The sequence below is a fragment of the Anabrus simplex genome, chromosome 1 (assembly GCF_040414725.1).
Source record: "Anabrus simplex isolate iqAnaSimp1 chromosome 1, ASM4041472v1, whole genome shotgun sequence".
Classification (NCBI taxonomy): domain Eukaryota; kingdom Metazoa; phylum Arthropoda; class Insecta; order Orthoptera; family Tettigoniidae; genus Anabrus; species Anabrus simplex.
This window is the reverse complement of record NC_090265.1, coordinates 105,649,418-105,666,712: the sequence shown is the minus strand read 5'-3', so window position 1 is coordinate 105,666,712 and position 17,295 is coordinate 105,649,418.

Here is a 17,295-nt window from a genome sequence, read left to right as displayed (position 1 = left end):
AAAGATCAACTAAGAATCAGTGGATAACTCAGGAGATACTAGACCTGATTGATGAACGACGAAAATACAAGAATGCTACAAATGAAGAGGGCAGAAAAGAATACAGGCGATTAAAGAATCAAGTGGATAGAAAGTGCAAGGTAGCTAACGAAGAATGGCTGAAAGAGTAGTGCAAGGATGTCGAAGGCTGTATGGTCCTGGGAAAGGTAGATGCTGCATACAGGAAAATCAAGGAAACCTTTGGAGAAAGGAAATCTAGGTGCATGAATATTAAGAGCTCAGATGGAAAGCCACTTCTAGGGAAAGAAGACAAAGCAGAAAGACGGCAGGAGCATATCCAACAGTTGTATCAAGGTAACGATGTAGATAATTTCGTTCTGGAACATGAAGAGGCTGTTGATGCTGATGAAATGGGAGACCCAATTTTGAGGTCAGAGTTTGACAGAGCTGTGAGTGACCTAAATAGGAACAAGGCACCTGGAATTGATGATATCCATTGATGAATTACTGACTGCCTTAGGAGAAACCAGCATGGTAAGGTTATTTCATTTAGTGTGTAAGATGTATGAGACAGGAGAAGTCCCATCCGATTTTCGGCAGAATGTTGTTATACCTATTCCCAAGAAAGCCGGTGCTGACAGGTGTGAAAACTACCGCACTATTAGTTTAGTATCTCATGCCTGCAAAATTTTAACACGTATTATTTACAGAAGAATGGAAAAACAAGTTGAAGCTGAGTTGGGGGAAGATCAATTTGGCTTCAGAGGAAATGTAGGAACACGTGAAGCAATCCTGACTTTACGTCTGATCTTAGAGGATCGAATCAAGAAGGACAAAGCCACGTACATGGCATTTGTAGATCTAGAAAAGGCATTCGATAATGTTGATTGGACCAGGCTATTTATGATTCTGAAGATGATAGGAATCAGATACCGAGAACGAAGAATTATCTACAACCTGTATAAAAATCAGTCTGCAGTGATAAGAATCGAGGGCTTTGAAAAAGAAGCAGCAATCCAGAAAGGAGTGAGGCAAGGCTGCAGTTTGTCCCCTCTCCTTTTCAATGTTTACATAGAACAGGCAGTAAAGGAAATCAAAGAGAAATTTGGAAAGGGAATCACAGTCCAAGGAGAGGAAATCAAAACCTTGAGATTTGCCGATGATATTGTTATTTTATCTGAGACTGCAGAAGATCTCGAGAAGTTGCTGAATGGTATGGATGAAGTCTTAGGTAAGGAGTACAAGATGAAAATAAATAAGTCCAAAACAAAAGTAATGGAGTGCAGTCGAACGAAGGCAGGTGATATAGGAAATATTAGATTAGGAAACGAAGTCTTAAAGGAAGTAGATGAATATTGTTACTTGGGTAGTAAAATAACCAACGATGGCAGAAGTAAGGAGGACATAAAATGCAGACTAGCACAAGCAAGGAAGAGCTTTCTTAAGAAAAGAAATTTGCTCACTTCAAACATTGATATCGGAATTAGAAAGATGTTTTTGAAGACTTTTGTGTGGAGCGTGGCATTGTATGGAAGTGAAACATGGACGATAACTAGCTCAGAAAGAAAGAGAATAGAAGCTTTTGAAATGTGGTGTTATAGAAGAATGCTGAAGGTGAGGTGGATAGATCGAATCACGAATGAAGAGATACTGAATCGAATTGGTGAGAGGAGATCGATTTGGCTAAATTTGACGAGAAGAAGAGATAGAATGATAGGACATATCTTAAGACACCCAGGACTTGTTCAGTTGGTTTTTGAAGGAAGTGTAGGTGGCAAGAACGGTAGGGGTAGACCAAGGTATGAATATGACAAACAGATTAGAGCAGATGTAGGATGCAATAGTTACGTAGAAATGAAAAGGTTAGCACAGGATAGGGTGGCATGGAGAGCTGCATCAAACCAGTCTATGGACTGATGACTCAAACAACAACATCGAACATCCGCCTTGGTGAATTATTCCAGTCCCCAATTCCTTCTTTTAGGCTATATATGAATATTTACAATTATTTGTCATCTTCAATTCCAACTTTATCTACATGTTATGGTCTTTTCTGCTTTTGAAAGCTCAGTTCAAGTTTATTCGTCTGCGAACATCATTTCACGCAATTCCTCCGCTGAGAGCTCGAAAAAGTAACTCTGATTAGGGTCCCAGACATCTTTATTGAATTAGGGTGTTACCAGATACTTATGCGCCCTCTCCTTCACATCCTTACAAGAATCCGTAAATTCTCTTATAAACATAAGTAGATATTAACACGTGGGTACTTACGGTGATCCCTGTCAACCACTGCCACTCCATCAACATAATAATTAAAATTGAGACGACTTTTCCACTTAGTGAAACTTTCAGCCTGACAACTATGACAATAAACCGCGCCGGAGTTTCCATCCGCAGGATAAGAATCGATATAAAACATCTGCTGGTAAGCCATCAACTAGCCGGATAGAGGCTCAAGACATGAAACACCTTCTGCAGGTGGTATCAGTAATCAGAAGCTACCAGCAAGCTGATTGCATTAAGATAGAAAGACTGAATCACTTAAATTCTCATTTACATAAAGCAATAATTTCAACGAAACTGTAAAAGGTTAATTGTTATTATCGTTTACTATGGCACTAAAACTGGAAAAGTATCTTCCAATATTTTCAAGCGAGCGTGTTAATCTAATTTTTTCTCTTTTTTTTTTTCGCTAGGGGCTTCACGTCGCACCGACACAGATAGGTTTTATGGCGACGATGGGATAGGAAAGGCCTAGGAGTTGGAAGGAAGCGGGAGTGGCCTTAATTAAGGTACAGCCCCAGCATTTTCCTGGTGTGAAAATGGGAAACCACGGAAAACCATCGTCAGGGCTGCCGATAGTGGGATTCGAACCTACTATATCCCGGATGCAAGCTCACAGCCGCGCGCCTCTACGCGCACGGCCAACTCGCCCGGTCGTGTTAATCCCTTATACATGTGAAATATAATACGGATATTTATAAAGAGTTGATGTATACATTAAATCTTCAAGTTTTTCAGCCTGTCCAATCATGAAACATTTACCTATATTACTGTAATATAAGGTTAAAAGATCGCATTAATAACAGAATGATTGATATGTTTCATTCTGCAAGAACGTCCTCAGATTCCATGAAATCACTCTAAGACGTAGGTGTATATGTACAATAGTGTTTACGTTGCGTAAACGTGTAGAAAAGAAAGATGTCTGGGAAATCTAAGAGAATTCGGGCGTTATTGCCTACCAGGTAGTCGGTAAATTTATAGTTGTGGTTTCCTCGCAAGGGGGCGCTCATGGCCCTGGGTTTCATTCAGTTAACAACAGAGATGATGATTAATTCCTGCACCAAAGGTAGTTGGGCATAGAAAAGGTGAGTCTGTTCAAAGTAGTGGTGAGATCATGCTACCTGGAAGGCTTTATCTTTATTTTTCTTAAGGATTTCCTCGGCCTATACGATAGTGCTTTGTTTTATGGCTTGTTAATGGAAAGCATGTTCTTCAACTTACACTCAGACAGAATATATATATATATTTTGCAATTTGCTTTACGTAGCACCGACGCAGATAGGTCTTATGGCGAAAAGGACTAGGAGTGGGAAGGAAGCGGCCGTTGCCTTAAATAACGTACAGTCCCACCATTTGCCTGGTGTGGAAATTTGAAACCGCGGAAAACCATCGTCAGGGCTGCCGACAGTGGGGTTTGAAGCCACTGACTTCTGTAAGCTCACAGCTGCGTGCCCCTAACCGCACGGCCATCTCGCCTGGTAGATTTTTTAAAAAGCCAAAGAAAATACGAACTTGTTAAAGTCAATGGTGTTACACTGAAAACGATTGGGTTTATAACATTCTGGCGACACGCTGATATTTTTTGGCGGAATTTACGGCACTTCCACTTTATTTACTGAATACAGACAATATCCACCCGTCACAGCTTGAGTGATTCGGCCAACACCGAAGTTCCCTCCAGTCTTTGTCTAATTATTGATCGGTCTCAAATTGGGTTAATTTGGCCTCGCTTCTTTAACCTGCTCCAGCCTCGCATATTTCTCACACCGATCGGACGGCACTGGATTGCTAGAGACTACAATATATATATACTGCATATCCTCGCCATTCCATGTGGTCCGCTGTTGGCATGTCAAAGATCTCTGATAGTACATTTTGTGTCTACCCGAGAAAATTTGATGAAAAATATACAAGTATCTAAAAATATGTAGTATATTAAAATTCCCATAAATTATATTAATGTCAAAAGATAAAAATTGTGCTAAGGTTCTATTTTCCTTGTGCAGTGTTACTTTACTGAATCTGACAGAGAATGGATTTACAGAGAGTTTACTATTCAATTATGTAATTCGGAGGCCCATTTATTTGAATAAATCAGGGTTTTGCATAAGGAAAACTTCAAAACATGACTCAAATCACTGGATAATTTCACCTGTTTACGTTGGTATTTAGACTACTTACGGGATTATTTCAAAACATAGCCTTGCTTCTAAAGCTTGAAATTTAGCATTTAATGAATATAATAATAATAATAATAATAATAATAATAATAATAATAATAATAATAATAATAATAATAATAATAATAATAATAATAATAATAATAGTCCGAATCACTGACTGATTTGTCAGCGTTGTGGCCTTCGGTTCAGACGGTCCCGGGTTCGATTTCCGGCCGGGTCGGGGATTTTAATCGCCTTTGATTAATTATTATGTCCCGGGGACTGGGTGTTTGTGTTTGTAACAACACTTTAGTCTTCATATTCACACAACACACTACACTATTAACAACCACAGAAACATGCAATAGTGATTATATCCCTCCATATCTGGTTGGCGTCGGGAAGGGCATCCATCCGTAAAACAGGGCCAAATCCACATGTGCGACACAGTTAGCACCCGCGACCACACAGGTGTAGAAATTAATAATAATAATAATAATAATAATAATAATAATAATAATAATAATAATAATGATGCAAACCTGAGGCACTGCTACATTTTAATATCCGGCCAGAGGTGTTATACGATGCGGAATGTCCCGCAGTGTACAAGAAAGGCCTGAAGGAAAAATAGGAAGCGAACAAAATCATTAAAGAAGAAAGAAAGGAAAAAAGAAAGAAAGAAAGAAATATTTTGAGGAAAATCTTGGGCTTTGTCAATGACAGTTCTGAATAAAAGAGATGGCACAGCCACGATATATACATGCACGTCAAGAAGATAACCTATTATTCGGAAAAGAAGGTTTATTTTTCATGAACAAATGGATCGTGTCCCACTCAAGAAAAAATGTCAAGAATCGCAACGTTTAAAAGTAAAGCCGAATCTAAGAACTGAAAAGTTGTGAACACAGGAGAGAAAGGAAAACGTCTAGAACGAATACAGAAGTACTCGACAAATATCGAAGTCTGAAGAAGGAGAAGACAATTGAAACGACGTGGTCCAGTGTTGGCCAAAACGAAATGAATGAATGATTAATATTAATGTTATTGGATTTATGCCCTACTAACACCGGTGTGCCAGAAATTTAGTCTCACAGCAGTCCTTTTATGTGACATTAAATATACAACAAGAGGATGACGTATCTGTACACCTTCAAATACATCTGGCTGGATCAACTTGGTCTCAGAATTCCTGAGTCATTCAACCCGGCAATGTTGTGTATTCTGGCAGCATTTTATTCATACAGTAGTCGAAGGGATGCACTCTTAAAAAATGTATTTTCGTCAGCTAACTTTCACGTTACAAATTGTCTAGATCATCTTTGGCATTCCCTAAATAATCTTCAGTACGCTTCTGTGACTGACTACGGTGAATTTCCCATTTCTATTTACCTAACTCCCGACGTTATGTGGAATGATGTTTCAGCGTTCTCATGGCCTACATAATAATCGCGGAATAAGAGATCTAGGATGATATCTGTTGATAAATCTTAGTATTAACAGTACTAGAAGGTGATAACGTCAGAAAAACGCGTACAATGAAAGGACAGAAGAAATTTAAAACATGAACCTGAAACAACTATGGATTTGGTAGCAAGAGTGTTTTAATCAATTAATGTCATGCGGTCTTGCAGGTATAAAATAACAAAATATCGGCATTCCTGGCAATAAAACACACCGGAATGTCTACTGATTTGAGAGAATATAATGTTTGCCTCTTTCAGCATGCTATTCAGATGTTTTTTCTTCTATGATTTGTACTGATCTGTGGAATCACAATTTCTATCAAAACATGGTACTGAATATGTCAAATACACTAAGACAGAATTTCTAAACTTCAGATCAAGAATTAAGTATATTGAAAGAAATCGAGGCGAGAAGGTGAATTGCGCGAATTTCGTAAAACGCGTGTTTTCATGTTTTCTTGTTTAGTTGTTACTTTGGGAAATACCGTACTAGACTAGTTAGAGGAAGTAACCTTTCAGCCAACGCAGTAAAAACAGTTCTATATCTGAATTATGAGATTTAAGGATATAGCCTACGTTAAGAAGGCTCCGCGATGTAGGGGTAGCATGTCTGCCTCTTGCCCGAAGACCCCGGTTTCGATTCCCGGCCAAGTCATGGATTTTTAACTGGATATGAGGGCTGGTTCGAGGTACACTCAGACTACGTAATTACAATTGAGGAGATATCTGTGATATTGCGGCCCCGGTCTTCAAAGCCAAGAATTCGTGACAACTCATAATCTGCAGGCTATCCGGCTGAGCAGCGGTCGCTTGGTAGGTCATGGCTAGAGGCATGATTTTTTCGCATTAATTTTTAAACAATTTCGCGAGAAGGATACTAATTTTCGCGTTATTTCGCGAAATAGAAATTGCCGTATCGCTTTAATTTCGCTTTAATGAAATTCTAAAATTAATCATTGTTTCCTCAGTTGGTTGGCTGTGGGAAGGTCTCCAAATCCTAACCAGTAGAAAAAAGAAAAATCTTTATCAGAAAGAGGTCTTGGAAAACCTAGTCTTACTATCACTGATCGTTGATTGTGGAGGAATAATTGATGGACTGTATATACCTGGTACATACTTTTGAAGCATTTTCCGGACTGCAGGGTCGTCTACCTTCTCCAGCGGGATGTTGTTTCGTGAATAAATGCTATTTTTTCGCTCTTAGCTTTCTTTTGCATATCTAATGGGAGTTCTATTGTTGCCTGCCGTTTCACATTTGGAGTGCTAAATTTACGTTCTGAATGTTCCTTATTTTTAAAACAATGTTTTGAGACGGTGTCTCTTTTGTCCCACTCGATACGAACATTACAAAATGTACACATTAAAATATTGCTTTCCGAAACGTATAAACCTTCACTCGCAAACTGCTTAGCTCTGCTGTGCACCGTAACACTTGTCGAGCGACCCATCTTCGCTACTCTCTGTGATCACGTGATCACTTTCTTAATTTTACTTGACCACGAAGCCGAATTACACCAGTCAATTGTGCTGCTTGTAGACGTCATTAGGGATTACAGGATTACACAATGCCATGAGGAGTCAGGCTGGGTAGGTGGGGGGGGGGGGGATTACTAGCCACCACAAGAACATTCCTAACATTTCGTTTGACAAGAAGCCTGGAGCCAACCCTTTTTCTTTGATGCCATGTTTTAAAGAGATTTTCCAGAACGTTAATGATAACATATTTCTTTCCTGTTGCGCCGTTCCCGCGTCCAGGCATGGACACAAGAGATCCTGACTAGCTCTAACTTTAATAACTCTGGTGACTAAGTTCTACGGGTGTGAGTTCCGTAACAGAAAAACGTCCAGGTCGATCAACGGTAGTCTCTAACTAACGCAGAAAGACGTCTCTTACTCGTATCTAGTTAGGTACCATTCTCATTAACTCTGATGGAAATTGTCGTCGCTTGTTACTACTACAGTCTTACAACTAATTCTTATTCTAAGAACACAGAGAAAGAGTGTTTAGGTTTCACTATTCCATATTTATTTAAATATTAAACCAAATATTCAAGGAATTATCTCAAATTTTTACTAATGAAGTAGCTCTTGTAATGAGTGACTCATTGTCAACCTAATAATTCATGTCCGTCAACAACTTTAGAGAAATCACATCTTCCGACTTCAACCTAAATGAATGCCTTCTCGGCTTAAATTGCTTCCTTTCCTAAACTCATTCATCTCCGAAATCATCAATTATTAGCATAAATTACATGTACCATCTGGGAAATTCTTGAAAAAGCTACGTTTTCCTTCGTATATAATTCACCTACAGAGCTGGGTGATGACCAAATAAATTAAATTGAACACAGATAATGGTATTTACAAGTGCCTTCTTGGCAAGAAAATAAACATTAAAATTAAGTACTTTAAGAATATAGGATGCATCCACAAAGAATAAAATTAAAAAAAATCCTATTAACTATTATTTACAGTCTATCTAGTGATATTCTCCTGAGAAAATAAAGAAACAAAATGGAATTTCTGAGTTAATGCTCAGTCAAGAAATGGAGTTCAAGTTGTCTGAGTCAATCATTCTTGGGATCCGCATTAGATTCGGTTAATTAACACCTAATACCTACTCTAAAAACTGTCACATTACTTAAATTTTCACTGAATGATTGTCTGGCTGCAGTTTTAAGACTATCAATAAGGCTATTATAAAGCTCTTCTTGCATTGTTTTGACAAGTACACTCTTATATGTTTTACATTTTAAACATTCGTTTATGCCTACTTAGTTGTTTCTTAGACGCTCATATTTCCTTGTGTTACACATCATGAGCTAAGCTACGTCCATTGTAAGCCGTAATCACCCTACAAGTAACATTCTCGCAAGATTTAATTTATGAACTTAAGGTAATATGACCTTAGCTTATTGACATAGACTACGTGCGTACGAAGTAGCAAGAAACGTCACCACGCTTGTCATACAGAGTTATTATAACACATACTGCCAATGGAAAATCTACTTAATCGTATGACACTATCTCCAACTAAAAGAAAAATGATTCTCCTTTGAAAATCTAGGTCACCAGTGATCGGCCTATAGGTTGAAATTTATCCAGAAATGTAATTATATACAGTGAGAGTTTTCAAGATCATCCTAAGTAAATCAGTGAAGGCTCAAATCTTATCTAGAGTACATATATGCTTCTCTAGGTAACCTAATATGGATAAAAACATTGCACTACACGTCTCGAGATCATATCCTGAGCTAGATAAAATGCGTAGGCTCCAAAATTATTGCATGGAATTGGCGAGAATTCAGTGACACTCTCAGAAACATCATTTGAAATCACGAGATCTCACTCCGCACAACTATGACTATTACTCTCTCGAAGAAAACAATAACTACAACCATCATACATCATTAACAACTCTATATCATATCCATGACGCATCAATTACTACTCATATTTCATATATAGCCACTCTATCACTTCATCATACGTAGATCACTACCTTGACTTGCACATCAACGTGCCGTGACATTCATAAAATGCCTACTTTACTTACTACTGTCATAGTGCCAAACTTAACGTGAACTTGGAGTAGTCTACTGCCATATTCCTTCATAAAACACTTCCAATATACGATCTCGAACTGATTGACATTGGTTAAATCTAGGACACGCAGGTATTAATGCCAACTTCACTCTTTACACATCACTGATAATAATAATAACTCTAGCTATCTCTCCTCACATATCACTGGAAAACATTGCGATCGGAAAATCACTTGGTGACCACGCCTACAAATGGAATTGACGTTTCATACGGATGAGTACCTACTTCCAATCATCTTAGCTAGATGTTTATCTACGCACTGTCTTCGCACAAAACAAACATCAACATGCAATAAAAAAAATAATATACTCTTACTTACGAAAACGACTTGGATAATGGACTTAGCTTTGCTCAAGATGGTCTCGGCGTTTCCTCATCTCCGGTCATCTGAGACTAGGATCTCGTCATCTGGTTCCTCCACAAGTGGTCGGGTACATCGTAGCTTCTCAACATTGATCACTGGTCATCCGGGACAGCCAACATCGTCTCACCTCGTCAGGATCCAAGCAGCATCGCCTTGCTTCCTTACAGACCCATGGTGAAGACTCGTGCGTATGAAACAGAACAATGATAGAATATTTGACTCATTGCTGACATCTTCCAATTAATATAGCTCTTGCGTTGCTCAGATTGCATAGTTTTTACTGGGGTGCAGTTGATCCAATAAATAGTTCAAAACCGTCTAAGACAGATGTTATGTATATTCTGATTTGAAAATAAATTTCTTTCCGCTATCCTTTTATTAGTCTAAATGCATTCAACCACTGGTCCGTAGGTGTCTTTCAATGTTAAACGGTATCGGGAAAATTTCACCGAGGGCTTGCGTCACTGCGTGACGTAGTTCTACTGTGATATACTTTATCTCTTCTTTTTACGTATTTAATCTCCCGCGCGGCATTTAAATCTTGATCTCCGCTGATTAGCGTGTAGTCGCGATTTAACTTTCGTCTTCCAGTTCCTAGTAATTAGCTCCGCTGGATAATCCTTTTTAAATCGAGTCTTGCGTCTTCTTAACACATCGAAGTCAGATTATATAATAAATGATGAGCATTTTTTTTCTTGAATAATGGTTTCAAATAATGTCCATCTGTCATTTTTTTCTGCGCCTTCTATACGCGGCCATTACTGTAACCGACCGACGAAAAGACTTACAATTCGGCCCGTACTGATGTTAAATGCATTTTATTTGACATTTGACCGCAGAGACTCCATCTTTGTTACTACAGCTCGTATAAAGGACTGTGAAACGGCACACTGTTGATGAATCTTTGTTCGCTCTTTCTTTTCTTTTCATACATAATCTTGGAACAAAATGTCAAGTTCGTTATTCACTACAGATTTCGCTGTAATATCGCGCTTATCGCGAAATAATTGAATTTCGCTTTAAATGGCCTTACCGCATTAATTCGCTTTAATTCACTAACATAATATCCATATTTTCTTAACCATAAAATATGATTCGTAAAGATATCGCAAAATCGCTTCAAAATATTTTTTGTCGCGTTTATCGTTAATGCGACAAAATCATGCCTCTAGCCATGGCCCTTCGGGTCTGTTGCGCCATTGGGTTTCTTTGTTTGTAAGGACATAGGTCATTGGATATGTTTCAAAACAAACACACACACGTAAACGAATAATTTGAGATAAAATCTGTAAACGTGAATTTTATCCTCAGAATGTTATCACATCGAAATTCTCCTTTGATAAAAAAATGTTTAAAATATAACTTGACTTAATAATGCAAGAAATATTTACACTGAGTATTTCCTCAAGTCTTAAATTTACTTTCAGTGAATTTCATATATAATTCTTGTACCAAACAGTACACATCTGTGTCTAAACGTAATTAATACGTACAAAACTTATGTCTCTAACCTTTACTTTTCGTATATATGAATATTTGTCTGTTCATATTTGTTAAGCAATATTTATAAATGTTGTATAAGGAATGTACTTGAGGAATGTAATATTTTGCTTTCTCAAACTCCTTGGCATGTCAGAACTGAAATATCTGGCTCTTAAAATATGCCAGAGAAAAATGATTCTCTTGAACTTTAGTTATGAAGTCACTGTCAGACAATATCTTCCTCAGCTTGCTGCACGTCACAATGCATTACAGCGCTGAGTATAGTTGTGACGGAGTTTAGAACGGAAAAGAATATGCATGAGTTACCTGCAGCCTGGAGACGTGTCTGTTAGAATTCACATCATCGGTTCGTCTTCCCATAGATCGACAATGACTATTAATTTATGAAAACACCTGGTTTTAAAAATTATAACATAATATGTTACTGCGTCTTATCAATGTAAATTCATTTTCCACTATTACCTGCACCCTTAATGTTTATCAATCTCGGACATGTTCACAAGACATGAGAGTAAAGTTTTCCATTCATTCCACTATGTCTATGTCATTACATCGAAATTCTCATTCGATTGAAAAAAAGTTTAAAATATAATTTGACTTGATAATGCAAGAAATATTTACATTGAGTATACTCCGATTCCGATCTCCCATGATCAAACTTTGATCCCGTTTGAATCCTACGGAATGTTATGGTATTTCACCTTGAGAATTCTAAAATTCGTACGATTGACGGGTTGAGGAATCTTAGACTTAATCATTCAGGCTCTTGAAACCTAAGCACAATCATATTCACTGAACTCATCGAACCATATCAACAGATTTCTAAAACACGTTTCATTGTATCACTCTTAATACATGAATCTTGAGTCAACCTGACGTTTGACAGATATCTAGAGTTTTGTTCTTGTTGGGTTTACGTTCCTTTAGTTTTTCAGACACCCAAAGTATGGGCACTAACATCTATCGAACGATAATTGTGTGTTTTAGTTGCTGGAAGGTATGAACTGGGCGTTTACTGGTTTACCACACCCGTGTAAAGATGAGAGGATTCGGAGTCAAAACTAATGTTACGGACTCATTCACGTTTTTAAATGATCATCTTAATAGTTAATATTACATTTATTCAGCTATTTATCTGATGTGAATGCAATTATAAATGGTAGGCCTACCATGTTGCATGAATACGGTAGAAAAATATTCAGATCACGAAATAACCTTTCTCCTTTCGGAATTTTTGGAACTGTATTACTTCTGCCGTATTACTTATATTTCTATTTTTGACACCGACCTCTTGGCTTTCTCTTGTTGTTAACTTATTATCGTCAAATATCTCCACATTCTGAGATGGTAAGGAATGTGATTATTACTTTTCGAGGAAGTAAATCTATGTAAATTTCCGGTATACTTTTGTGCTTATCATTCATGATTTCTCTTCAAATTTTCCTCAAATCTTGAACGGTAGAGCGAATCTATTTCTCCACCTGGCAAAGAACTCGCCTTAATGCATTCTCGTTTCATGTAATACTTCTCCTTACATCCTACTTCTCAGTCACTGAACAAGTATCTCGTGTCACGACTGTAACATATTAAACCATCTTTCTTGTTAGCATGGTCGAAAATTGGAAATACACTATAATGATCTTTGCGAGGTGGCTGTAATTTTTAAATAATAATTTGTACTACACAAAAATAAATAAATAAATAAATAAATAAATAAATAAATAAATAAATAAATAAATAAATAAATAAATAAATAAATAAATAAATAAATAAATAAATAAATAAATAAATAAAATATACTAATAAATGCCTGCCAAGTGTAGCTATGTACACTAGTGCCCAGACGTAAAGCATAATCACTAAACGAGGCCATACCGCCTGATAGGAATATCAGAGGGATTAATCAACAAACGGAAGCAAACACACCATGTCACAAAAATTTTCCAAAAAATAGTGTCAGGAACGTTCTGATAGCTAAGGTACACCTTTGACAACTAACAAAACTTGGAAATGTCATCCTCAACAAAATGTGCTGTTTATAGGGTGTATGGTTACCCCTAACGGCCACAAATTCTTCGCAGCGACGTGGCATGCTCTCTAGCAGATGGTCCAAGAGCTCTTGTGGTAGTCGATCCCATTCCTCCGAAAGGGCAATGCGAAGGTCTTGGGGGTTCATTTGTGGAGGCTGACGGGATGCAATTCGCCTCCCAAATGCATCCCGGGCATGTTCTATAGCATTCAGATCTGCAGACCTCGCTGGTCAGTCCATGCGATGAATGTCTTCCCCAGCCAGAACTGCATCCACCAGAACAGCGCGGTGCGGTCGGGCATTATCGTCTATCAAGAGGAAGTCTGGACCAAAGCACCACTGAAGAGTCGAACATGTGGTCTCAGTATCTCATCCCTGTATCTCCGAACGTTAACAGTATTCCTCGGACTATCCATGAAGACATGCAGGTCTGTACGGCCATTCAACATGGTGCTGCCCCACACCATGACGCCACCACCACCATACTGGTCCCGTTCCACGATGTTCCTGTGGTTGTATCGGCTACGCGGTTCTCTCCAGATTAATGTGCGACGGGAATCGTTCTGCAAACTGAAGCGGGATTCATCTGTGAAGAGCACATGCCTCCATTAATTCATGGTCCAATTTCAATGTTGACGGCTCCACAGTAAACGGGCCCGTCTCTGTGCTGGAGTGAGCTGGACGCACACCGCTGGACGTCGGGCAAACAGCCCTGCTGTTCTGTACCTCCGGTACACAGTTTGGCGGGAAACGGCAACCCCTGAAACGGCTGCAAATTCCGCCGACAATTGGGAACATGCATCATTTTCAAAAATATTTTTTTTGAAAAGTACACCAATGAAATAGTATGTAAACGTATTACATTGTGGTATGTTGCCTTGTTTTCTACCATTAAAAAAATATTTAATAGTGCCTTTCCGCAAGGCGAGTGAAACGGCCTCTGACGTAAGCGGCGCGCTGTGACGTCACGAACCAGTACCGCATGGAGCTCAACCAGCCGTTATGCATCAGCCGTTGCTAAAAGCCGATTGTTTATTATTCATGATCGCGAATAACTTCAAAATGACAGAAAGAAGGTTCAAAACAGCACAATCAGACAATCTATCATGTGTAGATGTCGTCATTCTTGAAAAATAGTGACTTTTGTGGCCGCAGAATTTCGCGGATAAAAAACAAGTTTGTAAGTGGCATCTTTTATATACGTGCAATGTACTGTAACCCATAGTATTAGGATAACAACTGAACCTGGATAGATATCACATCACTTTCAACATTTCCTTCTAGACTGATTCCCCTATTAAAGAATAACATTACATTTTCGGGCTTTCAGCATTAGTAAAGTAAGAAATCGGATTTCAGCACTAACATAAACATATAGGTAGCATTGTAGTACTAGTCCGCTTCTGTGGTGTAGTGGTTAATGTGTGCCACTCCCGGAGGCCCGGTTTCGATTCCCGGCTCTGCCATGAAAGTTGAAAACAAATAGTACGAGGGCTGGAACGGGGTCTACTCAGCCTCGGGAGGTCAACTGAGTAGAAGGGTTTCAAATCCCACCTCAGCCATCCTCGAAGTGGTTTTTCGTATTTTCCTACTTCTCCTCCAGGCACCTAAGGCCACGGCCGTTTCCTTCCCTCTTCCTTGTCTATCCCTTCCGATCCTCCCATCCTCCAACAAGGCCCCTGTTGAGCATAACAGGTGAGGCCTCCTGGGCGAGGTAATGGCCTTCCTCACCAGTTTCATCACCATACTCAAAGTCTCACGTTCCAGGACACTGCCCTTGAAGTGGTAGAGGTGAAATCCCTCGCTGAGTCCGAGAGAAAACCAACCCTGAAGGATAAACTGATTAAGAAAGAAGGAAAGAAAGAAAGATCATAGTACTATAGGGCTATAATCTATCATTCCCCAAAAAATATATATTTATGGTTGGGACAACTGGCCTACCCATTACCGGGGCCCATGAAAGAGAATTAAATATCTTTGTGGAGGGAAAAAGTTAAACATGATAAAGGTAAATATGACTTCATCTAGTTTTCACAAGTCGGGCTGAGTGGTTCAGACTGTTGAGGTGCTGGCCTTCTGACCCCAATGTGGCAGGTTCGATCCTGGTTCAGTCCGGTGGTAGTTGAAGGTGCTCAAATACGTCAGCCTCGTGTCGGTAGATTTACTGGAACGTAAAAATAACTCCTGCAGGACTAAATTCCTGCACATCGGCGTCTCCGAAAATCGTAGAAGTAGTTAGCGGGGCGTGAAGCCAGTAACATTAATTACATTTGGCTTTTAACAAGCTGAGCATATCAGGAAAGAAAAGTGTCCTGGTGACATTTTAGTCGCTCAATACAGGAATGTCTTTGGGTGCTGTGACTTTAACTTTTTCTGTTTGCTTTACGTCACACCGTCACATAATGCCGACGATGGGACAGGAAAGGCCTAGGAATGGGAACAAAGCGGCCGTGGCCTTAGGTACAGCCTCAGCATTTGCCTGGTGTGAAAATGGGGAAACCACGGAAAACCATCTTCAGGGCTGCCGGCAGTGGGGTTCAAAACCCACTATCTCCCGGATGCGAGCTCGCAGCTGCGCGCTCCTAACCGCACGGCCAACTCGCGCGGTATTTTTACCCTTTGATTTTACCAATTAAGCTCTTCAATAAAGACATACATAACTGTCCCATGCCAAGATATATTGGTAGAATTAGAGCTGTCAAAATGGTTCATAACCCCTTTGATTTATTATCTTGACATGGATCACCCAAAACATAGGTTAGGTTTGGAGAATACTTTAATAATCAGCATTATTTAATGCACCATTTATTACTTTCATATTCCAAGATGTAATTGAAGCATTTAAATAAAGCATCATACATTAAAATTTAAAGTTTTACCACTAGAACAGCTGACATGGAAAAGTTATTTGAAAATTCAAACAAATTCATCTTACGTTAAAATCTTCAAAAAAATAAACTGTAGACTTTTCCGATATATCACCAGCATTTCTCCAGCTCGCCAAAATCCATTTCTCCCTAGTTTTAGCGTCTTTGGAACGTTTATAAACAATTTGTTTGGGATGGTATGCGATGTGCTATTGCACATCGGAACTCTACACCATTTATAAGTTTTCTGCCTCACTGTCTGCGCAGGATTCATTTTAAGTCTAAAATATACCACTCAGATTATTATCCAATGTATAGACCTCGAATTTAACCATACTAGACACTAATGTAAAGTAGAAATACGCGAAGTGTATCCTGCTTCTTACAGCACACTACGTGTTATTTCGTCTGCTAATTCAGTCAACCTGTACGATGACGTCAGGCCAATGAGATCGCGTACTTGCGTGACATGACATTTTCGTAGATTTTTATCATGTTTGGAGTTATTATTTGTACATTCTGATCACATTTTTGAATTCTGCATGTAATTTTGTATCAGATTAGCATATTTTTAATTAAAACCCCGGATCATGCATGTTCCCTATTGTCTTGCAGGTGCATTCCGATTTCGTCGGGCGGTTAAGGCCAGATATCGGTCCTGCTGTGGGGTGGTTACACTTGGTCGACCTGGGACTAGCCTACTACTAACATCTCCTGTGTCTCGGAATCGTCTGCAAAGCCTGAAAATGACACTTTGTGGCACGTTCAAGGATACGGCGAATTCGGTCTGTTTCTGACCTGATTCCAGGCGGCCGAGTATTCTACCCTACGAAACGGGGTCCAAATGGCGTCGTTGTGCCATTATGTTGTCACGTTCACCACGAAGCTACACTCCGCACATTATAACAGGGCAAACGCGACTGAGGAAATATGGGGCGCTGGCACTGGCTGTGTTTACCTTGCGGTTACGCCTCTAGTCAAAGCAGGAAACACTCCTTTCCTATATAGAGCT